Source organism: Bubalus kerabau, chromosome 19, assembly GCF_029407905.1.
Source record: "Bubalus kerabau isolate K-KA32 ecotype Philippines breed swamp buffalo chromosome 19, PCC_UOA_SB_1v2, whole genome shotgun sequence".
In the NCBI taxonomy this organism is placed as follows: Eukaryota; Metazoa; Chordata; class Mammalia; order Artiodactyla; family Bovidae; genus Bubalus; species Bubalus kerabau.
This window is the reverse complement of record NC_073642.1, coordinates 36,574,769-36,602,597: the sequence shown is the minus strand read 5'-3', so window position 1 is coordinate 36,602,597 and position 27,829 is coordinate 36,574,769. Positions and strand designations below refer to the sequence as shown.

General features: G+C 38.5%; 1 long non-coding RNA gene across 1 annotated transcript in view; it reads left to right on the top strand.

The window, feature by feature from the left end:
* Positions 1–26,153, top strand: part of LOC129634344 (uncharacterized) — a 36,892-nt gene extending 10,739 nt beyond the window's left edge. Inside the window, exon 2 of the long non-coding RNA XR_008705568.1 lies at positions 25,897–26,153. This is a non-coding gene — a long non-coding RNA (uncharacterized LOC129634344). The remainder of the gene's footprint in view (positions 1–25,896) is intronic.
* Positions 26,154–27,829: the final 1,676 nt, after the last annotated feature.

Below are 27,829 nucleotides of genomic sequence, written 5' to 3'. Positions count from 1 at the left end.
TTTCACTTTCAACCATATATGTAGTCATAAATAGTGTATAATTAATTTTCATATTAAATTGTGTATAACCAGTCCATCCTAAAGGAGATCAGTCCTGGGTGTTCATTGGAAGGACTGATGTTGAAGCTGAAGCACTAATACTTTGGCCACCTGATGCGAAGAGCTGACTTATTGGAAAAGACTGGGAAAGATTGGAGGCAAGAAGAGAAGGGGACAATGGAGGATGAGATGGTTGGGTGGCATCCCCAACTCAGTGGACATGGGTTTGGGTGTACTCCGGCAGTTGGTGATGGACAGGGAGGCCTGGCATGCTGCGGTTCATGGGGTCGCAAAGAGTTGGACGCGACTGAGCAACTGAACTGATACTGATACTGATAAATACTGATAAATATTTATCAGTGTACTGATAAATACACATTGTTTATAATTAGTGTTATATACTTATATGTGTGTGTGTGTGTATATATAGGCTGAGTCCCAGGTGGCTCAGTGGTAAAGAATCCACCTGCCAATGCAAGAGACATGGATTTGATCCCTGGGTAAGGAAGATCCCTTGGAGAAGGAAATGACAACCCACTCCAGTATTCTTGCCTGGAGAATTCCATGGAAACATGAGCCTGGCAGGCTATATAGTCCATGGGTTCACAAAGAGTTGGACATGATTGTGTGTGTGCATACACACACAGGATTATATGTAGCTTACATGATCTTAAGAATGTCCTCATAAAATATTTCTATAGATATTTTATAATGTAACATAATTGCATATGATTTATATAATTATATAAAATTATTATTAAGAATGTTCTCATAGTTCCTCCACAGAGAGGGTTGCAATTACATCATCTAATCTCCTCCATAAATCTTTATGACATCCCATTTCTTTTCAGTCCAACAGAGTTTATTTGTGATGTTTGAGACTTATCCCAGTTTAGTTTGGGTGCAGTCAGCTTTACAACCTTTGTGTTTACCACTACATGTTCTCCATGGTTGGGCACAGCCTGGATACATAAAAGCAGACCCAGTGATACAAGAAATACAACATACAATTTTCTAGCCCTGCTCCATTTTTATAGGCTACAATGCTATAGAAATGCTTGATTTCCTGGGCTATATTAATTGTATTTAAGCTTTCTTAAATTTCTTACACCACCAAATTTTAATTAAGAAGCTGTAATTGGAAAATTCATAAACTAAGCCTACTGTTTTTCTTATTCTGAAACTGAAGAGAAGTCTATTCCATGACATCACTACCAAGGGATACTGTGTGCTGTGCTCAGTCGCTTAGCCGCTCAGTAGTGCCTGGCTCTTTGTGACCCCATGGACTGTAGCCTGCCAGTCTCCTCTGTCCATGGAATTTTCTGGGCAAGAATACTGGAGTGGGTTGCCATTTCCTACTCCAGGGGACTAAGGGAAATTAGGGAATTATAATTCATCAGTATGGATATTGTCCATAATTCTCCAATGTTGAGGTAGGTGTACAATGAAGGTGATGCTCATCACTAACAGACTTTTTCTTTTGTATCAAGACCTGTATGATACAAAGATGAAAAATAAAAATAGCAATTATGGTCTCAGCCTTCCTGAAAGCAGATAGTGTACAGACATTTACACAACATGTACAGACATAATCACAGTGTAAAGCAGAATCTAAAAATAAGAGCAGCCATTTATTGCTAATTCTTAATATACACTGAGAATTACAAAAGGTATTTGTATGGATAATCACTGCTGCTGCTGCTGCTAAGTCACTTCAGTCGTGTCCGACTCTGTGTGACCCCATAGACGGCAGCCCACCAGGCTCCCCCATCCTTGGGATTCTCCAGGCAAGAACATTGGAGTGGGTTGCCATTTCCTTCTCCAATGCATGAAAGTGAAAAGTGAAAGTGAAGTCGCTCAGTTGTGTCCAACTCTTAGCAACCCCATGGACTACAGCCTACCCGGCTCCTCCATCCATGGGATTTTCCAGGCAAGGGTACTGGAGTGGGGTGCCATTGCCTTCTCCAGGATAATCACTAATATTTACCAAAAACCAGGTAACAAAATGGATGCTTGGAGAAGTTAAATTATTTGCCCAGTTTAACCAGTTCAGGATTTAAACCTAATTCCATATGCTTGTCTGTCCATAAAATACTTGCTACTTTTTAAGTTTCAGGGAAGAGATTCTGAGGAAGTTTTGTGTGGGTTCAAAGGAAGTTGTGATTATCCCTAGCTGATACTGCAAGGGAGAGCTTACAATAAAGACTTCAGTGGTATTTATGTTGAAAGAGTTAGTAAAGTTTCCAGAAGAAGGTGAGTGTTCCTGGTAGAAAGAATAACAGGAAAGGCACAAAAATAAGAGATGAGTGTGTACAGAAAGCAGCAAATTATATAGATTTATGTAGATTTTATGTAGATTGAGTGAAGGATGGAAAGATGAGTTGTGCTTAGTTAATGGAGGAGCTAAGCAGTTAGGACTTAACCCAGTAGGCTACAGCAAGCCATGTATGTTTTCTGAGGAGCATTATGACTGAAATACAATTGTATTCCAAATTTACCTGGCAACAGCATGTAAATGGACAGGTGTGTGGGAGGGGAGACTGAAAGATAATAATTGTGACAGGCTGTTGATGTAATAGGATAATGATCTGAACTGGGACAATGGAAGTAGGAAGGGGAAGGAGGGACTGTGTACCATAGCTGTCTTCCAAACTCCACAAACTCAAAGGATTCTTACCACTCATCCTCAAATAATAGACTGTGGTTTGAAACATGACAGGTCTAGGAACTGCAAGCCGTAGGAACTAAATGGTTCCATTTAGATCCATAGTACTTTTAATTATTGACCTGCCTTAAATTCTGTAAGGTAGAAACATTCAGAAGAAATACTCTTATGCAGCCTGAGAGGCAATTTACCACTGAAAATGGATGGTTCTCTCTGGAGTAGAAAGGAAGAGTTATTAAATGGTATAATCAAACCCTTAGGTATTTTCTTGAGGTCCCAGCATAACTGGTAGATGACTTAGACTTCTAGACTGCAGATTTCTCATTTGGAAAATGTGTATAGTAATAATTATCCTCCTTGCCTCTCTTGGCTTTTGTAGAAAATCAAATGAGATAATTAATATGGAAATACTCTAGAAAATGCAAAATTCTGTTTTTAAGTGTAGGTACTATTTGGTTTATGCCTCCTCATAGTTCACATTGCACTGTATTAAGCCCACAGTAGGGGCTGGAAATTTTTGCTGAGAGAGTGGGTGTACACAGAAGTTTTGTCAGGAGAATGACTCTTGTACCAATGTGTAGTAAATGTGTACTCCAAAGTATACCCATGCTTTGATACTATGTGCTGGGTAGTAAATGTGTTCCGTTCAGTTCAATCACTCAGTCATGTCCAAATCTTTGAAACCCCATGGACTGTAGTATGCCAGGCTTCCCAGTCCATCACCATCTCCTGTAGCCTACTCAAACTCATGTCCATTGAGTCAATGATGCCATCCAACCATCTCATCGACTGTCATCCCCTTCTGCTCCTGCCTTCAATCTTTCCCAGCATCAGGGTCTTTTCCAGTGAGTCACTTCTTCACATCAGGTGGCCAGAATATTGGAGTTTCAGCTTCAGCATCAGTCCTTCCAATGAATATTCAAGACTGATTTCCTTTAGGATTGACTGTTTGGATCTCCTTGCAGTCCAAGGATTCTCAAGAGTCTTCTTCAACACCACAGTTCAAAAGCATCAATTCTTTAGCGCTCAGCTTTCTTTATAGTCCAACACTCACATCCATACCTGACTACTGGAAAAACCATAGCTTTGACTAGATGTACCTTTGTTGGTAAAGTAATGTCTCTGCTTTTTAATATGCTGGCTAGGTTGGTCATAGCTTTTCTTCCAAGAAGCAAGCATCTTGCTTAATTTCATGGCTGCGGTCACCATCTGCAGTAATTTTGGAGCCCAGAAAAATAAAGTCTCTCACTGTTTCCATTGTTTCCCCATCTATTTCCCATGAAGTGATGGGACTGGATGCCATAATCTTCGTTTTCTGAATGTTGAGCTTTAAGCCAACTTTTGTACTCTCCTCTTTCACTTTCATCAAGAGGCTTTTTAGTTTCTCTTCACTTTCTGCCATAAGGGTGGTGTCATCTGCACATCTAAGGTTATTGATATTTCTCCCAGCAATCTTGATTCCAGCTTGTGTTTCTTCCAGTCCAGCGTTTCTCATGATGTACTCTGCATATTAGTTAAATAAGCAGGGTGACAATATACAGCCTTGATAGACTCCTTTCCCGATTTGGAACTAGTCTGTTGTTCCATGTTCAGTTCTAATTGTTGCTTCTTGACCTGCATAAATTTCTCAGGAGTCAGGTAAGGTGGTCTGGTATTCCCATCTCTTGAAGAATTTCCCACAATTTGTAGTGATCCACACAGTCAAAGGCTTTGGTGTAGTCAATAAAGCAAAAGTAGATGTTTTTCTGGAACTCTCTTGCTTTTTTGATGATCCAGCAGATGTTGGCAATTTGGTCTCTGGTTCTTCTGTCTTTTCTATACCCAGCTTGAACATCTGGAAGTTCATGGTTCATGTTGAAGCCTGGCTTGGAGAATTTTGAGCATTACTTTGCTAGCGTGTAAGCTGAGTACAATTGTGCAATAGTCTGAGCGTTCTTTTGCATTGCCTTTCTTTGGGATTGGAATGAAAACTGACCTTTTCCAGTCCTGTGGCCACTGCTGAGTTTTCCACATGTGCTGAGTGCAGAACTTTCACAGCATCATCTTTTAGGATTTGAACTAGTTCAACTGGAATTCCATCACCTCTACTAGCTTTGTTCATAGTGATGTCTCCTAAGACCCACTTGACTTCACATTCCAGGATGTCTGGCTCTAGGTGAATGATCATACTATTGTAATTATCTGCATCATGAAGATCTTTTTTGTAGTTCCTCTGTGTATTCTTGCCACTTTTTCTTAATATCTTCTGTTTCTGTTAGGTTCATACTGATTCTGTCCTTTATAGAGCCCGTCTTTGCATGAAATGTTTCCATGGTATCTCTAATTTTCTTGAAAAGATCTCTAGTCTTTCCCATTCTATTATTTTCCTCTATTTCTTTGCACTGATCATTGAGGAAGGCTTTATCTCTCCTCACTATTCTTCTTGAACTTTGCATTCAAATAGGTATATTTTTCCTTTACTCCTTTGACTTTAGCTTCTCTTCTTTTCTCAGCTATTTGTAAGACCTTGTCAGACAACCATTTTGCCTTTTTGCATTTCTTTATCTTGGGGATGGTCTTGATTACTGCCTCCTGTATAGTGTCACGAACCTCTGTAGTTCTGCAGGCACTCTGTCTATCAGATCTAATCCCTTGAATCTATTTGTCACTTCCACAAATAGATTCAAGAGTCTTCTCCAACACCACAGTTCAAAAGCTCAATTCTTCGGTGCTCAGCTTTCTTTATAGTCCAACAAATCATAGGTCATACCAGCGTGGTCTAGTGGTTTTCCCTACTTTCTTCAATTTAAGTCTGAATTTGCCAGTAAGGAGTCCATGAGCCACAGTCAGCTCCTGGTCTTGTTTTTCCCGACTGTATAGAATTTCTCCATCTTTGGCTGCAAAGAATATAACCAGTCTGGTTTCTGTATTGATCATTTGGTGATGTCCATGTGTAGAGTCTTCTCTTGTGTTGTTGGCAGTGGGTGTTTGCTATGACCAGTAAATGTGTACTACAAAGTATATGCATGCTTTGATACTGTGTGCTGTGTAGTAAATGTGTACTATAAAGTGTACCCATGCTCTGATCCCAAGTCATAAGCCTTTATAGAAAGAGAAGAAGGATGCAAGGCATAGTGATGACCAGCTTCATTGTAGAGACATGAAATACAATGCAATACTATTGGTTCACTTTCTGCTGCTGCTGCTGCTACTACTGCTAAGTCGCTTCAGTCGTGTCCGACTCTGTGCGACCCCATGGACTGCAGCCCACCAGGCTCCTCCGTCCATGGAATTTTCCAGGCAAGAGTACTGGAGTGGGTTGCCATCACCTTCTCCGTCATTTTCTGCTAGAGATCCTTTAATGCCTATTCTAAAGATGTAGAACTACAAAGGAAAAAACTCTAGTAAAGTAAGCATGTAGGCTGTAGACATTCTCCCAGAGATAGCAAAAGACTGGATCTCCTACAGCAGGTGCTTCATTGAACTATACCTGGGGGAAGATGGGGCAGAAAGAGGACTGTCTAATTGGTGTGTGAACTGTGAAGGAGGAAATACCACTTCTTCCTGTGACATGACTTTAGTACCCTGGACGTTGTTAAAGGGAAAGACCAAAAAGTGATGTTCAAGGGAATGAGGGAAAGCCACATACTTTCATTCACTCAACAAATACTTACTGAGTATATAAACAGGCATTGAAGGAAATAAAGCATGTGTGAGGTAAAGATGCTGTTCTCCAGAATTCACTGCCTTCAACTCATGAACTTTGAAGGTATAATGATGAGGAATTAATTTATAAATAAGCACATAATAAATTGTGTTTCTGACAAATAATGAACACAAATAACATTCAGCTTTTAAGCTATAAGAGGAATGTTTCAGTTCTGAATTTGTTTTCACTAAATTGAAACACATTTACTCTATAACAGATGGAGCACAAAGGAAATAAAAATTAAAAGAGGGATGAAAATGAGTAAGTGTGCTTTTCATTTAGTTATTTCTACCCTAAGACAATTCTCCTTTGATTATCAGGACATTGGTTGAGTTTTGATTTTAAAAAGAAAGTAGCTACTGTCCAAAAGTTTCAAATAGTAGGTCTTCGTTTTTGAAGGTCATGGTGAACACTGTATTTAATAGCTATTACATTTTGCATAAAGGGTGTGGATATGTGGAACAGTCTTCCACAGAGATACAAATGGAATGAAAACAAAATCAGAGGAATCCAGCTGAATCCACATTTGGACACAGAACAAATAAAAAGGCACTGACAGTGTAGTTCCAAATGGAAAACATTCACAAAGAAGGAAGCTAGGGAATATAAATTTTTGAGGCAAATTTGGCAAAAGCCAAGATCATCTGTTTCCCATGATCTAACAGATAAGATAAAATTTTGCTTGTCCTTTTCATTTTCAAATGCTTTCTCATTTTTAATCATGCATCTATTTCCAATATATGGGATTTATATATAAACATGTAGCGAATCGCACAGGTAAGATTGAACAAGGAGAGCTGACATGGAAATAGAAAAAGACCAAAGAGGCAAGGAAATAGGAGACAAGATGCATTAAAGGGGAGGATTACCCTTGGGTTTGTTTTTCATTACTTTCTTTTTTCCATTGACTAAAATATCATTTTTCTATCTTGAACATAAATCCTTGTCTAGGGTCACAGCTATATTTCCTTCCAGTTTAGATGACATATTCACTCGTATTTTGTATTTTATTTTGTGTTGATCTGTAATCTTGTAGCATTCTTATTTACAGGAAGTCGTAACTTCAGATAGCAAAGCCCTCTTGTTTGCTACAGATACAGACTTATCTAAAGCATTTATTTGGTGGCATTTAAAAAAGTCAATTGTGAATTTTAATATTTATAAACATGCTACTTTAAAAATAGGTGCTGATTTTTTTTTCCAAATTTGGAAGCAGGCAAGGTATTTACTTGGAACACCTTTGAGGGGTATGTGTCGGTTTTCAGTGTGATAACACCCACCATCATACAGCGCACCTGCATGTTCCTAACAAAGGAAAACATTGGAGAGTGCTCACTTCAGCGTCGTTCAGACTGTTGCCCTTCACCAACGTTTTGGAAACAGAATAATGGTATCTAATAATTTCAGCCAAGCTAGGTATTTATCACAGCTTCAAACAGACAGTAATTCACTTATATTTATTTTCTCAGAATGTAACACTAGTTTGAATTAAACATTATGATACATACCTACACTAGTATAAACTATTTTTTTAAAATTTTCTAGTCAAGATTTCTTTCTCCAAGAAGAAAATTAGACAGGTGCAGCACACCAAATGAGATGAACTTTGTCCTCAAAGAAAATTGGTTTTTCCTTTTCAATTTCATTTCAAAGAGATCTGACAAGTGTGGCTTTGAACAAACTTTAACAGCACAATATCCTTTGTGTAAGTTTTCCCTTGTCAGCTTTTCCATTCCAGCAGGAACTTAGAACAAAGTGGATGTTGCCCTTTGAGTTGAGAACTTCATCAGTTGAATGAACACCAGTATAGTGCAGTGAAATTGAGGGCATACTCTCTCCTCGAATCTCAGCAGTACAACGTCTCAACAAACATAATTTCTCTATCTGGTGTAAGGAGACACCAGCTATACATTTAGTTTCATACATTCGCCTTCCTTTTTTCATAGTAAAAGCCAAACTATTTGGCAATATAACCACTTGAAACTTTTACACATCATGCAAAAGAACCATCCACTGTGTGTGGAACACAAACACAATATTTTGTGATGTTGTTTGGAGCCACACCATTTTATACCAACGTCACAGGGAGCCTGAGGTTAGAGGTGCAAAATCAGACTTTCAGGTACACACTCTTTCTTTATATGCAAAAGAAAAAAAAATAGGTTTTTCTATTTGTTTTGCTTTGTTTCATTTTTAACATGTAGTTTTGTGACCATTTGAAAGTAAAATTCAAAAGCAGAGAAACAAATACAGGAAGCTGCTTCATAGAGATTCTAATCTGTATTGCACAAAAGCTTGTTATGGCTACTCATTCCTTAGAGTTTTAGATTGTGTATAAATTGGCTATTTTATACTGGTTACAATCCTCTTTGACAAGTGTATTTTTTTTCAGGTACTCTCCTAACTTTCTAAAGGTTTTTTTTTTTATTACAGTTGCCCCTTGCTATGTTTTTCTTTCTCTTGACTCCAACTGTTTCTTTCATCTTCTTTTTTTCCCTGTGCATTAATATTTAAAGACTGTACTAGTGTCAAACATTCATGTAGAGACAACTTAAATGCAAAGTGGATAAGGTTACAGAATAAGTCCATGCCCAATTTAATTACAGCATTTTGATTAACACAGATTGTAAGTAGTTTGAACTAAGAATTTTAAGTTGTTAAGCTTGAATATTACAAAGGCTAACCAGAGATGAAGTGTAACTTTGACTCAGAAACTGCCAGAAAACACTCTGATTAACCAATTTAGATGTACTATCTAATTAAGGATCTAAATATCTTTGGATCACAGAAATTCATGTTTATTGATAAGATAAAATATTTATTACCCAGAGAGCTGAATTAGCAAAAAGAACAGCTCTAATCAGATGCTAACTCCCAGAGAAAAGAACTTTGGTTGAAACTTGAAAATATAATACTTGGGAGCAAACCTGGCTTGTTTATTCAAAGGCCGTGCTTCTTGCCAGCAAACTCAGTATCCTTGAAAGGTTAGAGTTGATGAAGTCTGTGGCCAAGTTTCTAAATGGGTTAGATAGATAATGACCGCCCATAGCAATTGCTAATGGAGAATAATGACTGGCAAGGAAGAAAGGGCACAGATCAGATCAGGGGTGGAAGAAAACTGCTCTGAAGCAGGGGCCAGAAAACTGTTCAAGGTAAAGGGGAGAGAAACTCAAGCCTTTCATATTTACTAAATAAACTGCCATTGCTATTGCTACTGCTAAGTCACTTCAGTCGTGTCTGACTCTGTGTGACCCCCATAGACGGCAGCCCACCAGGCTCCACCATCCCTGGGATTCTCCAGGCAAGAACACTGGAGTGGGTTGCCGTTTCCTTCTACAATGCATGAAAGTGAAAAGTGAAAGTGAAGTCGCTCAGTCGTGTCCGAGTCTTAGCGACCCCATGGACTGCAGCCCACCAGGCTCCTCCATCCATGGGATTTTCCAGGCAAGAGTACTGGAGTGGGGTGCCATTGCCTTCTCCAAAACTGCCATTAGTTGACCCCAAATTTTTTTTATAAATACAATATTTTTCTAAAAAATTATAAGTGTAAAGAAGGTGAGGATATATTATAAGCTCCTATAATATAATTCCTAGTTCTTGCCGAATGCCTACACAGAGAAATCACTACATTTACAACTTTTTTGTTTTGAGAAACATGAAAATAGAGGTTCTCTGATTTCTCTGTTATATTTCATTTTGTGTTAACTTGTTTTTGTTGTTCTTCAATGCATCCCAAATAGAGATGAAATCAGGTGTGAGTTATGCAAAGAATGAAAGCAATATTAAGTAAGGTGATTGTTCTTTAAGTTCTAAAATTTTAAAAGCACCGTGAACGCAGAGTTTTGTACTCATGGATTTTATAGGTAGAATATAGTTTCTGATAGAGTAAAATCACATGAAAGAGCATGCCATATTTTATGTATTTAATCATATTAAAGACAAACTAAGTTCCAATACCTTTTTAAAGCCAATACCTTTCCAAAATGGGATAATTATCCAGGTAGAACCATTTGCTTGTTGGTAATTCTATTCAAATTATAATTAAAACGTAAAACATACATGACTCACACAGACATACACAAGCCCCATTCTAGTTTTGCAAACTCTTAACATACAAAGGATGAAGTCTAAGATTAGAGTAATGACAAATATTTCTTGTTTGGATGACCTTTACCTGGTGAGACTTTACTAGAAAATGTTTAGAAGGGGAGATGCTAGAACATTTATACATCTCATGATTATAGTTCTTGGCACATATGACACCTTTGTTTACTTTAAAAAGGAGATTTTCTAACTACAGAGAAGGTATATTCTGCATGTCAGATCCTGTAGTTAGAATCACTACTGTTCTGGGCCCTTACAGTTGGCCAAAAATGTCAATTTAAATGCCAGTAAATGCAATATTAAGAGAATCAGGAATGAAAAGTAGGTAGCTATTCAATATAAACGTGATAATCCAACTATTTCTTAACCACTTTTTCATAATTGACATTTACACATATATTTAGTGAGCCCTCTTTCTGGTTTCCTCTCCCTTTGTTTGGGCACAGTATAGTAATTGCTGCCAAGGCTGAATAATATACTTATTCCCTAGAAATTAGAGTTCAATATATTATCCTATTAAAATAATATATTACAGCATTACCAGCATCATTATTACAAAAATGGATTCAGAGCAATAAGCCAAATTTGACCAGGGGACTGTGCTGCTATAAATCTACAGGAATCACATGAGGCATGGTGTTGCTGACCAGAAATTTTCTGTGCCCAGGCCTCTTGAGACATGTTAGTTAGATTCGTGGGCATAGGACACAAACTTGTTAAGCAATTCTGTCTGAGTGCTATAGAGAAACCATTTAAGTAGAGAATGTCCTTCAAGAGCAAAAAAAGAAAAAAGTTCTGTTGAGATCAATATCCACTGATTTTTATATTTGGAGGAATATCAAATAGACATTAAAGTAAGACTTCTAAAATGACTACATGTAAATAGTGACAAGCTTTGCAATTAAATTTAGTGCCCATTGTGATTACAAATTATTATAATTTATTGCCTGTAACTGAGGTCTGGTTCTATGCAAAATTATAACTCAAATTCAAAAAGTAAAAGTAAAGTCGCTCAGTCGTGTCCGACTGTTTGCGACCCCATGACTGTAGCCTACCAGGCTCCTCTGTCCATGGGATTTTCCAGGCAAGAGTACTGGAGTGGGTTGCAATTTCCTTCTCCAAATTCAAAATTATAACTCAAATAAAATTTATCTCTGTTTTCTCCATGACTTGCATTTGTACTGTACTTTTCAACTGGCTACTTTCCCCACTAGCTACTTGATCTCTTTTATCCTAGGCCCAGTCATCTAGGGTACTCACTTTCTTTATAAGAAAAAAAGTAACAGACTGTTGGACTTGGAAATGTTCTTATTTAATTTACTCAACACACTACTTTTAAAAGTAAGGAAAGACATTCTGACATGTTATCTGAATCACTCAACATCACTCAGATGCTTCATAGCTGATTCTCAAACAGAACACCTCCTTTTTTGATTGATAAGATTCAGTATGTTCCCCTGGCATTGTTTTCATTAATAGGTAAATCGTTAAGCTAAAAGTGTATATTACTGATTGTGAAAATGTGGGTCACATCAGTGCAGTGATTCTGTGTATGTGTTCAGTGTCCGACGGGGCTTAAAGTGGAAGCCTAGCAAAGATAACTTTGTATTTTGGAAAACCTCTACCAATAATTCCTGTATATAGAAAGGAACATGTTTCTCATGGACCCATCAACATTTTGAAGAGTAGACAGAGCTCTTGGTTAATGCCTATGTTTTCTTGAAGAAAATAGACCAGTTGATGGATGTCATGGAATTCTTTGTAACCTCGATTTCCTTCTTTAAAGAAAAATTAAAAATTTGGTTCCTTTAAAGTTCCTTCAGTAGTTTACAAATTACTTGACAAATACACAAATTAGTAATTCCCTTCCTCCTTGTGTAATTTATCTGTGAAGTCTGTCCACATTTGAGTGCATATGTGCTTTTAGCATGATCCAGAGCAGCACTTCACAGACATCAGTTTGTGTAGATAGCTCCTGGGCCAGAGATGCTGTAACTCTAAAAAGCTCCCAAGCGATGCCCATGCTGTGCCTCTAGGGACCAGGTGTTGCTATAGACTGAAGAAAGAATGCCAGCCTAAGGATCATGATGTTTGAATTTGAGTCTGTGTCCTAGTTCTGTGCTTTTAGGAATATACAAATGTCCTTATGTGGCTCTTCTAACTACCTGGGCAACCTAACATTTGTGTCTTTAGCTATAAATGAGAATTATCTTGCCTTTTCAGCTCCTGGAATTGTTGAAAGATCAAATGATGTAATGTATTGAAATGCTTCATAAATTACAAAGTTCTGTGTTATCAATGTTAGTTATTAACATGTTATATCAAGGTCCTCACCTAATTCAACATAGCACTAGTCTGTGAGAACCAAAATTCCCTGGCAGGAAAAAAAAAAAAAAAATTGGGCTTTGTCTACCCTTTATTAAAATCATACAATAATTTTTTAGGAAATATATGGCATTTGGAAAGGACTCCATCCCTGATTACTAAAAATGCAAAGTTAAATAAGAATAATAAAACCTGTCATATTGGCAGTTATTTTCTCACTATGATCCTTAGTGATGGGTAAGGTGCAGTGAGACGGCCACTATGATATACTGCTGAGGAGAGTGTAAATTGGTACTCAGTTTCTATAAAGCATTTGAAAAATATGTGTTAAGAGCCTTAAAAAGTGTTGTTAAACTCAGTAACTTCACTTCTAGGAATCTATTTTAGGGAAATAAAAAGAGATATGGTAAAAATAATTTATATATCAAAGTACAGAATTATTATCATAATCAACTTTTGCATGATCTTGAATGACCAAGAATAGGAATACTGCTAAATAAATCTGGTGTATCAAATATAATGAAATATAAAGGCAAAACTTCATTCAGAAACACTTGGACTTTCAGATTTTCAATTCGCTGGATAAAAACAAAGTGGCTATCCACCAGAGCAAAATTTGTGAAATAGGAGAGCCTTAGTATGCAGTAAAATCTCAAATATTTTAAATATTTATTAATATTTTTGACCTTGGTAATATCACTTCTAGGAATCTACTTGTTCCCCTTCTCACAACTGAAGTAATCTGTTTCATAAAAACATGCCTAGTTCTAGGATTCTGTTAAGTCTGCACCAACTTGTGAGAAAATGTAGTTCAACTACCATTCTTTAAAATTCACAAGGTGGCATGTTTTAGGGCCTTTGCACTGCCCCTGCTTGATATTTTTTGCTGGTTTTAAAAGAGTGCTTTATTCAAGAGATATTTATTGATACTTACTACAAATCCAATATCACTCTGGATATGATGGATAGGAATTTAATGATAAATACAGATACAACTTTAACTTGGTTCTCGTAAAAGGAGATAATACAATTTAGTCATATGTAATACAGCATGACTGCAATAATGTAGCCGTAAGGGAAACACAGAAAACCTGATGAAAGACCAGAGTGGGTGACTTGTGGTGAAGCAAGAATAAAATGGTTCTGGTGGAAAGTAGCCTGAAGAATGAGTAGGACAGGTAAAATGGGCAAGAATGCAAGGAGATTTTCTGATATAGAAATTTATAAAAAACAAATGTAACAAACAAAATTATGTTATATCCAGGAATATTGGAATCTCCTAGATTACAATCTAATCTCCTAGATTAGATTACAACAGTGGACAGTTTGAGGAAAAAACTCAAGGAAGTTGAATGAGATCAGATCAAATCATCAAGTACCCTGAGTTTAAGGCCAAGTATTTAACTAATCTTAGAGGGAATGTGAAGTCATTAAAGGTCTTTAAGAGCAAAATAGTGCAAAGTCAGACTTCAGGAAGATGATTCTGATAATACTGTGCCAAAGAGTTTTGTGGGAAACTGTATCTAGGAAGTTTATACAAGAGACAGACAAAATTCCAAACCCATCTCAATAAACTATTTATGTTGCTCTGAAAAAGTTTCTTCCTCTCCTTTGTGGGATTTAGCCTACCACCAACATAAATAGACCTTTGTGTGAATTAGAAAAGGAGCCGTGTGGGTCAGGCAGCACCCAGAAGCACACTGCAGAACCAGACAGCACATTTGTACAAAGAAAACACTTCCTCCAGATCACTAAGTAGATTTTGGCAGTGTGATGTGTGTGGGGAATATGTTGAGTGTAACCCAGGTTGAGTTTTATCCCTCACTCTCCACACGCTAGTAAAGTAATGCTCAAAATTCTCCAAGCCAGGCTTCAGCAATATGTGAACCGTGAACTTCCTGATGTTCAAGCTGGTTTTAGAAAAGGCAGAGGAACCAGAGATCAAATTGCCAACATCCACTGGATCATAGAAAAAGCAAGAGAGTTCCATAAAAACATCTATTTCTGCTTTATTGACTATGCCAAAGCCTTTGACTGTGTGGATCACAATAAAGTGTGGAGAATTCTGAAAGAGATGGGAATACCAGACCACCTGATCTGCCTCTTGAGAAATTTGTATGCAGGTCAGGAAGAAACAGTTAGAACTGGACATGGAACAACAGACTGGTTCCAAATAGGAAAAGGAGTCTGTCAAGGCTGTATATTGTCACCCTGTTTATTTAACTTATATGCAGAGTACATCATGAGAAACGCTGGACTGGAAGAAACACAAGCTGGAATCAAGATTGCCAGGAGAAATATCAATAACCTCAGAAATGCAGATGACACCACCCTTATGGCAGAAAGTGAAGAGGAACTCAAATGCCTCTTGATGAAAGTGAAAGTGGAGACCGAAAAAGTTGACTTAAAGCTCAACATTCAGAAAACGAAGATGATAGCATCCGGTCCCATCACTTCGTGGCAAATACATGGGGAAACAGTGAAAACAGTGTCAGACTTTATTTTTCTGGGCTCCAAAATCACTACAGATGGTGACTGCAGCCATGAAATTAAAAGACGCTTACTCCTTGGAAGGAAAGTTATGACCAACCTAGATAGCATATTGAAAAGCAGAGACATTACTTTGCCAACAAAGTTTCGTCTAGTCAAGGCTATGGTTTTTCCTGTGGTCATGTATGGATGTGAGAGTTGGACTGTGAAGAAAGCTGAGCACTGAAGAATTGATGCTTTTGAACTGTGGTGTTGGAGAAGAGTCTTGAGAGTCCCTTGGACTACAAGGAGATCCAACCAGTTCATTCTAAAGGAGATCAGTCCTGGGATTTCTTTGGAAGGAATGATGCTAAAGCTGAAACTTCAGTACTTTGGCCACCTCATGTGAAGAGTTGACTCATTGGAAAAGACTCTGATGCTGGGAGGGATTGGGGGCAGGAGGAGAAGGGGACGACATAGGATGAGATGGCTGGATGGCATCACCGACTCGATGGACATGAGTCTGAGTGAACTCTGGGAGTTGGTGACGGACAGGGAGGCCTGGCGTGCTGTGATTCATGGGGTCGCAAAGAGTCGGACACGACTGAGCGACTGATCTGATCTGATCTCATCTCCACATAGCCAGGCATGGAATCATGTTCACCTAGCTTTGAAGTGAGACTATAGATCCTACCTTTAGGATTGTGGTTAAGCCATATACCCAGGGGTTGTGGAGGAGAATTGTATTAGCTGTCCAATGAATAACAGTGATGGTGATTACAATGGTGATGGTGATAGTGAGCAGCAATAGTAGTAGTAATTTTAGTCGTAATGTTTACTGCTGATATCTTGACTTGGGCTATTAAGGGCTTAGACTAATAGTCAGAGAATGGACGTGAACAGGTGAATAGAAAATGCAAAAGTAAGAGTGGATGGTACTTTATGACTAGTTATATCTGCAGAGTGAGAGAAAATACGTCAATGCTGATTTTCAGTTTGGTGAACGAAAAAAGAGTGATGATGCTCCAGACGGAAATAGTGAAGTTAGAAAGAGCCATTATGGGCAAGATGACAAGATCTGTTTTGCTTTGTGTTGTGTGTAAGGGAAACAGTGAGGTATCCCAATAGAAATAGTCATCAGGTGATTGAAACAATGGGATTAGAAGTCAATGTGAAGATGTAGACACACTGAGATCCAGGTGCATAATAAAGCTTAAAAATTGATGTGATCACTGAAGGGATGGTACATAAAGACAGGAGAACATGGACAGAAGATTCCTCTGTGCATTTATTACACATTATCTACTGCAAGTTTTAGGTGTTGCCATTCAGAGCATATTTGATATGATAAAACTCTCACGTAGAGGGACAGTGCACCTCTGTAGAATCATACAAGACAGTCCTGTTTGAGGATTTCCCATGTTTAGGAGATGATAGAGGAATAAGCACGATCCACTTTGTCAACATTCAGAAAACTAAGATCATGGCATCTAGTCCCATCACTTCATGGCAAATAGATGGGGAAAAAGTGGAAGCAGTGAGAGATTTTATTTTCTTGGGCTCTAAAATCTCTGCAGACAGTGACTGCAGCCATGAAATTAAAAGACACTTGCTCCTTGAAAGAAAAGCTATGACAAACTTAGCATATTAAAAAGCAGAGACATAACTTTACTGACAATGGTCTGTCTAGTCAAAGCTATGATTTTTCCAGTTATGTATAGATGTGAGAGTTGGACCATAAAGAAGGATGAGCACCAATGCTTTCAAATTGTGGTGCTGGAGAAGACTCTTAAAAGTCCCTTGGACAGCAAGGAGATCAAATCAGTCATTCCTAAAGGAAATCAACCCTGAATATTCATTGGAAGGACTGATGCTGAATCTGAAGTTCCAATACTTTGGTCTTTGGCCACCTGATTCAAAGAGCTGACTCATTGAAAAAGAGCCTGATGCTGGGAAAGATTGAGGTCAAGAGGAGAAGAGGGCAACAGAAGATGAAATGGTTGGACAATATCATTGACTCAGTGGACCTTAATTTGAGCACACTCTGAAAGACAGTGGAAGAACAGGGTAGCCTAGCATGCTGCAGTTCATGGAGTCACAGAGTTGGACACAACTTAGCAACTAAACAAGATCTTGTCTGAAATGTAGGGAGTGGCCACAGAAACGAAAAGAAGAGGAGGGACCTCCCTCTTCAATTGGTGGAGCTGTGGTCCCCAAAAAAGTGCATGAACCTTTGTTGCTTTTGTGTCCTCTCTCTGTCTGTCTGCCTTTTGGCTCCCAATGTGGTCATGGAAATACATGGCAAAATGAGGCAACTAGAGGCTCAGATTTTTAGCTGGATAACCACACAGGGGAGCCCTAGAGAAGAGGAAACTCACAGAGAGATGGCAGAGAGGGAGAGCCTCAAGATAGCTACCCCAAAATGTTGTTTATGAACATCTTCATTCACTCAAGCTGTGCATATATGGATCTAATCAGCATACCAGAGACTTTGAGAATCAAACTAACAGATCACTGCTAACAGTGGTTAATATGTAGGGCAGATCTGAATAACACTACAAAGCTTTTGAAAACTGAGCTGCCATGGGAACCACAGTCCACAGAAGCAAAACTGGTTGGAACCTGCAGATTGAACTTAACCATGCCAATTGCCTACTAAAACAAAAATCCTAATATTTTCCATAAAATTTAAATAGGTCTAGAGTCCCATAATATTCAGAATGTCCAGGACACTATCCAGTATTACTCAAGATATATTAAAAACAGGCAAAACCTCAACTCTCATGGGAAAAGACAATAGTTACCAGTGATAAGAAGACACAGGTGCTGGATTTTCTGACAGATACTTTGAAGCAGTTAATATATTGATCTTCAACATTGCTAATTACTAGAGAAATGCAAATCAAAACTATGAGATACCACCTCACAGTGGTCAGAATGGCCATCAATAAAAAGTCTACAAATACTGGAAAGGGTATGGAGAAAGGGAATCTTCCTACACTGTTGGTGGGAGTGTAAGCTGGTGCAGGCACTTTGGAGAATAATACAGAGATTTCCCAAAACACTAAAAATAGAGTTGCCATATGAACCAGAAATGCCTCTCCTGGGCATGTATCCAGACAAAACTATAGTTCAGAAAGATACATGCACCCCTGTGTTTACAACAGCACTGTTTACAATAGCCATGACAGCTGCTTAAATGTCCATCAGCAGATGAATGCATGAAGAAGACGTGGTGCGTATATACAATGGAATCCTACTAAACCATAAAAACAACGAAATAATGCCACCTGCAGCAACATGGATGGACCTAGAGATTATCATATTCAGTGGAGTAAGTCAGAGAAACACAAATATCATATGATATCATTTATATGTGGAATCTAAAATATGACATGTACAGGCTTACCTACAAAACAGACTCACAGAGGACAGACTGTTGTTGACAAATGGAAAGGATGGTGGGGTAGGGATAGAATGAAGGATGGATGCAAACTAGTATATATAGAATAGGCAAACAACAAGACCCCACTGTATACTATAAGGAGGTAAATGCCCTGCTGCTAAGTCGCTTCAGTCGTGTCCGACTCTGGGCGACCCCATAGATGGCAGCCCACCAGGCTCCCCTGTCCCTGGGATTTTCCAGGCAAGAACACTGGAGTGGGTTGCCATTTCCTTCTCCAACGCATGAAAGTGAAAAGTGAAAGTGAAGTCGCTCAGTCATGTCCGACTCTTAGCAACCCCATGGACTGCAGCCCACCAGGCTCCTCCATCCATGGGATTTTCCAGGCAAGAGTACTGGAGTGGGGTGCCATCGCCTTCTCTGACTAAATGCCCTATCCTGTAATAAACTGTAAGGGGAAAGAGTATAAACAAGAAAATATGTGTATGTATAACTGAATCACTTTGCTGTACAGCAGAAATTAATACATTGTAAATTATACTTCAGTGAAAAATCCAAACCATTAAAAGTAAAACCAAGCTTAAAATATATATGTATAGTTCAGTTGCTCAGTCATGTCCGACTCTTTGTGACCCCATGAACTGCAGCACACCAGGCCTCCCTGTCCATCCCCAACTCCCGGAGTTTACCCAAACTCATGTCCATTGAGTCAAGGATGCCATCCAACCGTCTCATCCTCTGTCGTCCCCTTCTCCTTCTGCCCCCAATCCCTCCCAGCATCAGTCTTTTCCAATAGGTCAACTCTTTGCATCAGGTGGCCAAAGTACTGGAGTTTCAACTTCAACATCAGTCCTTCCAATGAACACCCAGGACTGATCTTTAGGATGAATTGGTTGGATCTCCTTGCAGTCCAAGGGACTCTCAAGAGTCTTCTCCAACACCACAGCTCAAAAGCATCAATTCTTTGGCACTCAGCTTTCTTTATAGTCCAACTCTCACATCCATACATGACTACTGGAAAAACCATAGTCTTGACTAGACAGACTTTTGTTGGCAAAGTAATGTCTCTGCTTTTTAATATGCTGTCTAGGTTGGTCATAAATTTCCTGCCAAGGAGTAATTTTCTTTTAATTTCATGGCTGCAGTCAACATCTGCAATGATTTTGGAGCCCAGAAAAATGAAGTCAGTCACTGTTTCCACTGTTTCCCCATCTATTTCCCATGAAGTGATGGGACTGCATGCCATGATCTTAGTTTTCTGAATGTTGAGCTTTAAGCCAACTTTTTCACTCTCCTCTTTCACTTTCATCAAGAGGCTCTTTAGTTCTTCTTCACTTTCTGCCATAAGAATGGTGTCATCTGCATATCTGAGGTTACTGATATTTCTCCCAGCAATCTTGATTCCAGCTTGTGCTTCCTCCAGCCCAGCGTTTTTCTCATGATGTACTCTGCATAGAAGTTAAATAAGCAGGGTGACAATATACAGCCTTGATGTACTCCTTTCATGATTTGGAACCAGTTTGTTGTTCCATGTCCAGTTCTAACTTCTGCTTCCTGACCTGCATACAGATTTCTCAAGAAGCAGGTCAGGTGGTCTGGTATTCCCATATATATAAGTGCTTCAATAAATAATGACAGACAATCTTGAATGGAGAAATAGAAAGTTTTAGCAAAGAAGTGGGCTTCCTCAGTAGCTCAGCTTGTAAAGAATCTGCTTGCAATGCAAGAGACCCAGTTGGATTCCTGGGTCAGGAAGTTCCCCTGGAGAAGGGATAGGCAACCCACTCCAGTATTCTTGCCTGGAGAATCTCCATGGACAGAAGAGCCTGGTGGTCTACAGTCCATGGGGTTGCAACAAGTTGGACACAACTGAGTGACTAAGCACAGCAAAGTGTAAGATATGTACTAGACTCAAATGTTATGTATAGAACTGAAATACAATAAATGAAATAAAAATCTCACTGGATGGACTCAATAGCAGATTGGAGACTAACTTAAATCTGAAGAGTGAGCTTAAATGATTAATAAAAATTATCCAGTCTGAGATGTAGAAATAAAAAGAGATTTAAATATAAGCCAAGCCTTACACCTATGGGACAATATAAAAGACCTGATATTTGTGTCATGAAGAGTCCTAGAAGAAGAGGGGAAAGAGTGTGATGTTTTAAGCAATAGTTGAATAAATAATGAGTGGAAGCTTCACATTTTTGGTTAAAGATAAATATCTCCAGTTTGGGGGAACATGACAAACATCAATCATAAACCCCAGTGTAAACCTCCAAAAATCTGTGCTTATACATGGCATAATCAAACAGTTGCAAACTAAAGAAGATGAATACAGTCTTGAATGCAACTGAAGTAAAATGGTGGATTTCCTGGAGGGGAACAGTATTCACATGAAGATGAATTTCTCATCAGAAACGATGGAAATGAGAAGGAACTGCCAAAATAGCTTTAAAGTGCTAGCAGAAAGCAACTGTCAACTCAGAATTCTACATCAGGAATGAAGGTGAATAAAGATACAACATGGAGAAATTTTTTTTTGGATGATGGAGCTGTTCTGTATCCTGATTCTGATGGTGATTGCACAAATATATGTGTGGTGTGTCACTTAAATGGTGTCTGACTCTCTGTGACCCTATGGAATGTAGCCTGCCAGGCTCCTCTGTCCATGGGATTCACTAGGCAGGATTACTGGAATGGGTTGCCTTTTCTTCTTCCAGGGAATCTTCCTGACTCAGGGGTCAAACTTGCCTCTCCTGCATTGGCAGGCAGGTTCTTTACCACTAGTGCCATCTCAGAGCAAATGTATACATATGTTAAAAATTTGTAACACTTCTTTTACATCGGGAGTAATTTTGCTGTATGATAATTAAAGATAAAATTAATAAAGAAAAATAATGAGTAAGAATCTAAATCCAGAAAATAAATGTATCTATAGATGATTTGATTTTAACATACTGTTTCCCTCTCACCACTATATTCTTGACCTTTCACCAAGTTTAGAAAGAGTGACATCATAGAGAATATTTAGTGAAGAGGTGATATTATGATTATTTTTGTAATTAAGTAGGATAGCTTTTCCAAAAACAATAAATTCCTAGCGGCAATTTGGAAATGATATTCAGTATTTCAGGTCATTAAGATATCATTTGTTGAATACAAATGCAGTAACTTAAAAGCTGACAACCAGTGGCTGATGAACCATACAAGGCTTGTAAGAGGGATCTCATTGATCAGTAACTTGGAAGCCATCTTGTGCTACTCACCATGGAATGAGTGGTGAGAGTGTCACGATCAGAGCTGCTAAAAACAGTGTCAGCAAGAGTGAGTTAGGAGCAACTGGTAGAATTGTTTATGTAACCCTACACTTTGACTAATAACATACTTGACTCATCCATGGTCATTTTATGGGTCACGGCAACATTTTTAAAACATTGTTCTGGAAGACCTAGGGTTTAGTATGGGTGCCGAGTAGCCTTGCTGGTGAGGCTGTGACAAGGCCAGGTAGTTGTTTCCAGCCACCACCCCAGCCTCAGCAACGCAGGCTCCAGTATTTGGTTTCTGTAAAATATTTTCTTGAAAATAGGGTTGTATTTCTAGAGGGGGAACAAGCATTGTATGGGTCATATTAAACACTGGCCCACATAGAGGCATTCAGCCAAAAACAGGTGTACAAGTAAAAGAACCACATTCGTGAATTGCTTCTTAGAAGAACATGTGAGAGACTTTAGGAGCAGCCGGCTTCTTCAGGAAGTTCATGGACTGCTTTAAGAGAAGCCACTAAAACAGGAATAAAGAAAGAAAAGAAAATGCTGAGGAAGCCTATTGGAGAATAGTATATCCAGTGTTGAAAATCAGAGAGAAACATACAACAAAATTTTAGATTTCCTGCTTGACCCGCATGCAGATGAACCCAGAGTGCAGTGTTACCTTCTGGATTCTCAGCACAAGTGCTTTGGAGCCACTTCACTGAGAATGTGAAAGAGGTTACCAAAAATGTGGGAAAAGAGAACAGAAGGGGCATGTAATGACAAGGAGAGAATAATGCGGGCCTGTGGAGGTGAACAGTTTTAAAATCACTAAAGAATACAAAGAAAAACCAGAGAAGATTTTAAAAGGTATGATTTGAGAGCTTAAAAAGGGGGAGGATGACTAAAGAGCAATGGTTCTCATGCAGCCAAAAGTGAGAGTCAGCCATGACAAGTGGGGTCTGGGCCAAAGTTTTAGACTTATCCCATCCTCACAGGAACAGGTCCATATACCTGCCACAGGGTTAATAGATACTGCCGCAGGACCACAGTTGGTCTAAGAGACTCCCACAAAATCGGGGCTATGACCTCAGTCTCACTTCTTCTTAGTGCTTTAAAACACGAGGGCCAGGTGTGTAGCTGGGGTTTAGGGGCAGCGTCGACTCACAATAAAAAAGTCCTTTGGTCTTGCTTTTAGTAGCAGAGATAAAACATTATTTTAAGAATCTAAAAATAAGAGGTTAGCAAGGAAAAGAAGTTGTTTCTCAGGTCATGTTAACTCATGGCAAGAGGAATAGCAGGAAGTGCCAGAGAAGGCATAGACTATTTGAAGACAGACCACTATAGATTTCTCCCATCTCCAGCAAAAAAAAATTCATTCAGCAAGTCAAAAGGTAACATGTCTTCAGTGTTGTGAAAGTTGAAAACTTCTAAAGCTGCTTTTCCAAGAGCTGCTGGTTACGGAGAATTTGTATTAGGGTTTACTTTCTTTGTTTGTTTATGTTTAAAAGCAAGTTTTCTGAACCCAGTAATTTTCCTTGTGGTCTAGCAGGTCAATACATGCTTTGGAAATTTTAGCAAGCATGCTTTATTTATTTTCTCAACCAACCAAAAAGCCCCTTAGGAACCATTGTAGTCTGTTGGTTAAGTATGGTTTCATTCATATGCTTCTTAAAGGTCTGTTATTTACAGACAGACAGTAATGACTTTATCTGAGCTCATCTAGTTCATTATGTCATTATATATTTAGGGCATGTCCTGCATTCAGAAAAAAATCCCTGTGAGAACCCTGTAAAGAGTGCCAAGAACCACAATAGTATTCATCAAATTTCCTGATTGCGGTGTTACATGCATTGTTTTTTTTTTTTTTTTCTTTCCTTCTTCTAAGCAAAGATTAGCAATTCATTTCTTGCTCCAGGAGTACTCAAGCAAAAACAGTTCAGATACTTGGTTTCAATTACTTTTCAGGAAACCGTCCAGAACTTGTCCTCAGCTGAACAGGTAACAGTAGAGACTTTTGGACATTGAGCAGTGTCGAGGGAGAACACAGACACAAATTTGTCACTACAAAGTAACTATCAGCTATTTGGTATCTGTGAAGTGCATTGCTTTTGGTGTCCCCAGACAGAGAAGAGATTTTAGGAACTGGGCAGTGCTCATTTCCACTTAATCTCAGCTGGGCTTCTTATAAGAGATTCTTTAAGTTTTATTTCCTTCATAACCACCATATGACCCAGCAATTCCACTCTTAGGCGTATACCCTGAGGAAACCAAAATTGAAAGAGACACATGTATCCCATTGTTCATTGCAGCACTGTTTACAATAGATAGAACATGGAAGCAACCTAGATGTCCATCGACAGGTGAATGGATAAAGAAGTTGTGGTACATATACTAAATGGAATATACTCAGCCATAAAAAGGAACATATTTGAGTCAGTTCTAATGAGGTGGATGAACCTAGAACCTATTATACTGAGTAAAGTGAGTCAGAAAGAGAAAGATACATACCGTATTCTAACGCATATATATGGAATCTAAAAAAATGGTACTGAAGAATTTATTTACAGGGCAACAGTGGAGAAATAGACATAGAGAATAGACTTATGGACATGGGGAGAAGGGAGGAGAGGGTGAGATGTATGGAAAGAGTAACATGGGAACTTACATTACCATATGTAATATAGATAGCCGAATATAGGGAATTTGCTGTATGGCTCAGGAAACTCAAACAGGTGATCTGTATCAACCTAGAGGTGTGGGATGGGGAGGCAGATGGGAGGGAGTTTCACAAGAGAGGGGATATATGTATACCTGTGGCTGATTCATGTTGAGGTTTGACAGAAAACAGCAAAATTCTGTAAAGCAATTATCCTTCAATTAAAAAAAAGAAAAAAAGAGAAAAAGGTTTTTTAAAAAAAGTTCTGGCTTATTTTTTAAAACACTGATATTCCTTATTGAACTTTTTTCCTTGTAGCTGAAGGAACGAGACTTTGGTAAAATATTTATTTTATTGGCTGTATGTTAATCTTTTGTGTATATACATCCCCAAGATACCACCCTGTGGGAAGTGAAATCTAAGGCAAACTCAGAAAAAGTGGTTATGAATGGATATGAAGGAGCCTTAAAACAGATATATGTAGATGATGGGGCAGTAAGTAAGATACACGATGCAGCCCTTTAAACCCTTGCCTATCAGGGATGTCCCCAGTGAGGGGCTCCTTAGGTTTTGGCTGCTTGCTGGGCTCCATGCCTTGCTTTGTGACACTCTTCTTTAAATGCTGTGTCACATCTCCTATTATTTGTTGAATTTGGGGGCATTGTCATTGACCCTTTAAAGTGAATGAACTGAAGGAGTAAATAGAAAATAGATCTTTGTCTGTTCACCACACTTCAGACTAAGATCTATTTTCTATTATTCCTTCTGTTTGGGCTTCACTCATAGCTCAGTTGGTAAAGAATCCACCTGCAATGCAGGAGACCCTGGTTCAATTCCTGGGTAGGGAAGATCCCCTGGAGAAGGGATAGGCTACCCACTCCAGTATTCTTGGGCTTCCCTTGTGGCTCAGCTGGTAAAGAATCTGCCTGCAATGTGGGAGACCTGGGTTTGATTCCTGGCTTGGGAAGATCCCCTGGAGAAGGGAAAATAGATCTTAATCTGAAGTCTGGTGAACAGACAAAAGCTGGTCAACAAAACTCTGGTGAGAATGCCTTGTAGGAGGGAGTCATAATGGCATTGACCAAAACAAAGACAGCAATGACTTCCGATTTGCAGAGGGGAGGTGTAATGCTCTAATCTTTTAGGTCCTGACCCAGCTCCTCAAAGCTATGCTAACATGTGTTCAAATACATATTTTAAATAACAAACGTGAAGGGGGCATGAGCAAGTGTGAGGGTCTTGAGGACGATAGATGCTTAATTTTCCATTTTCTACATTTTTCTTTTGTTTCAGACAATTCCAGACTCCATTCCCAATTTTTTTTCTATGTGCAAAAACGAAGGCTTTGTGCACTCTGTTGCTATGGAAACAGGAGAGAGAGAAACAGTTTATGTATTTCAAAAGCTGTCAGCCTATATGCTGTGGATTTTGATAACTAAACCTACATGTGAACCATCTTTTCTCTACTCCCAACGCCCAACACTATAACGTTTATTTTATTTTATACATGTGTGTATATGTTGCTTGAGAAAATTAAAGATCTATTTATTTATCTGTGGTGCAATCCATTTTATATTTAATTTAATGTCCAGGGGACAGAGAGAGGCTTTGGTGATGCAGTTAGAGAAATATAAAACTGTTCTTAATAAATGCTTACTAAATCAGAATGAAGACAGAGTTAGCAGGCATCACAACTCAATCTATTGGCAAAATAAAAAAGATTGAAGCTCTATTAATTTTAAAACAGATCTGAACCTTGCTTGGCTTATATTTCATATAAATGTAATGTCTGCTATACCCTCTTCAGCTCTCTAATAAAAGAGCTATTTTGAAATTACAAAATACACTGTGTTCTCCCCAAGAGAACCCAGTTCAATAGCTTATTGATTTTCCCTGGCATCCTTACTCCAGTGTGAAGGGGTTTCTGGGCTCCTGGACCTGGAAGGCGAGAGTTTGTTTGTAATTGATTCAGATTCTGTTCAGCAGAGCACTCCCCACCACCCCTAACCAATGAATAGTCTTTATGATGGTCCAGCCCATTAAGTGCTGGCCTTCCTACTATTCTCAGTTGCTTTCCAGCACTTCCTAATATTTTCAAGAAAATGACTGCCATTGTAAGGTCATTTTTATCAAGTTTAGATGATGCAGTTAAGTGGACCAGGAAAAATACTTAAGAACTTCAACCTTCAAATCTAGAGTACACTCCAGTAGCTAAAGGGTCTGTTGGGCTCTCTGCTCTAAGGCCCGCTTTCCCAGTCTTTAGAACTAGATGATTCACTTGAGTCTGAAAATCAGGTCCTTGTCTAAAAGTGTCTGTTTTTTCCCCTTCATGAAGACATACTAGCAATAATTGATCTAAGTGTGTATAAAGGATAAGTGAAAGATGAATGGGAAAATGAAGTTAGCGATGCTCCCTGCTGTCTTTTTTTTTTTTTTTAACAAGAAAATGGAATGTCTTTGATCTTAACACACACATGCACACACACACACACACATACAGACACATACACACACACACACCTCCTAAGTTCAAAATCTTTTCATCACAGTGTTTCAGAGTTGTAGTAACTTAGTCTCCTTGTCCAGTGTAGTTACTTCCCCAGTAAATGATAATGGTTACAGAAAGATCAGTAGGACTCTCCAAAGTAAATTATTTTGTTATTCTTAATAACCATAGACATATAGTCCTTTCTCCTCTAAGAAACTTGAAGTATCCAATTGACCTTATCTCACAAATACCCTGTTTCTGAGACGTGATACACTTTAAATTTCCATTAAATTGCTGGGGGTAAATAAAACCCAGAGATATAAAATAGCCCCAGCAAGACATTTGTCAAATTGTCTGTAATTATTTACAGGTAAAATAGAAAAACAAAATCTGACTGATTAAATCTTAAGTATGTAAATTATAGTATCTCCATTAATTTGGAGAAAGGTTTTTACAAAGTGTCAAGAGATTCTGTCTCTGTGGCTTTGTCCTGCTCACAGATTTTGCCAGCTACTTAGATCAGAGTATTAAATGCATGATTATCAAATTTTCAAATGGTATATTTTATGCTATAAGAAATTGAAAATATACTGTAGCATCTGATTTCAAAAAGATACTATCTTGGGACAGTGGCTAGAGCCAACAAAGTTAAGTTTAGTAATAATGCACGTGCCTAATCTTTGATTTTTTTTAAAAATAGAAACGTCTGTGAAAGAACATCTAGGGAAAGATGTAAAT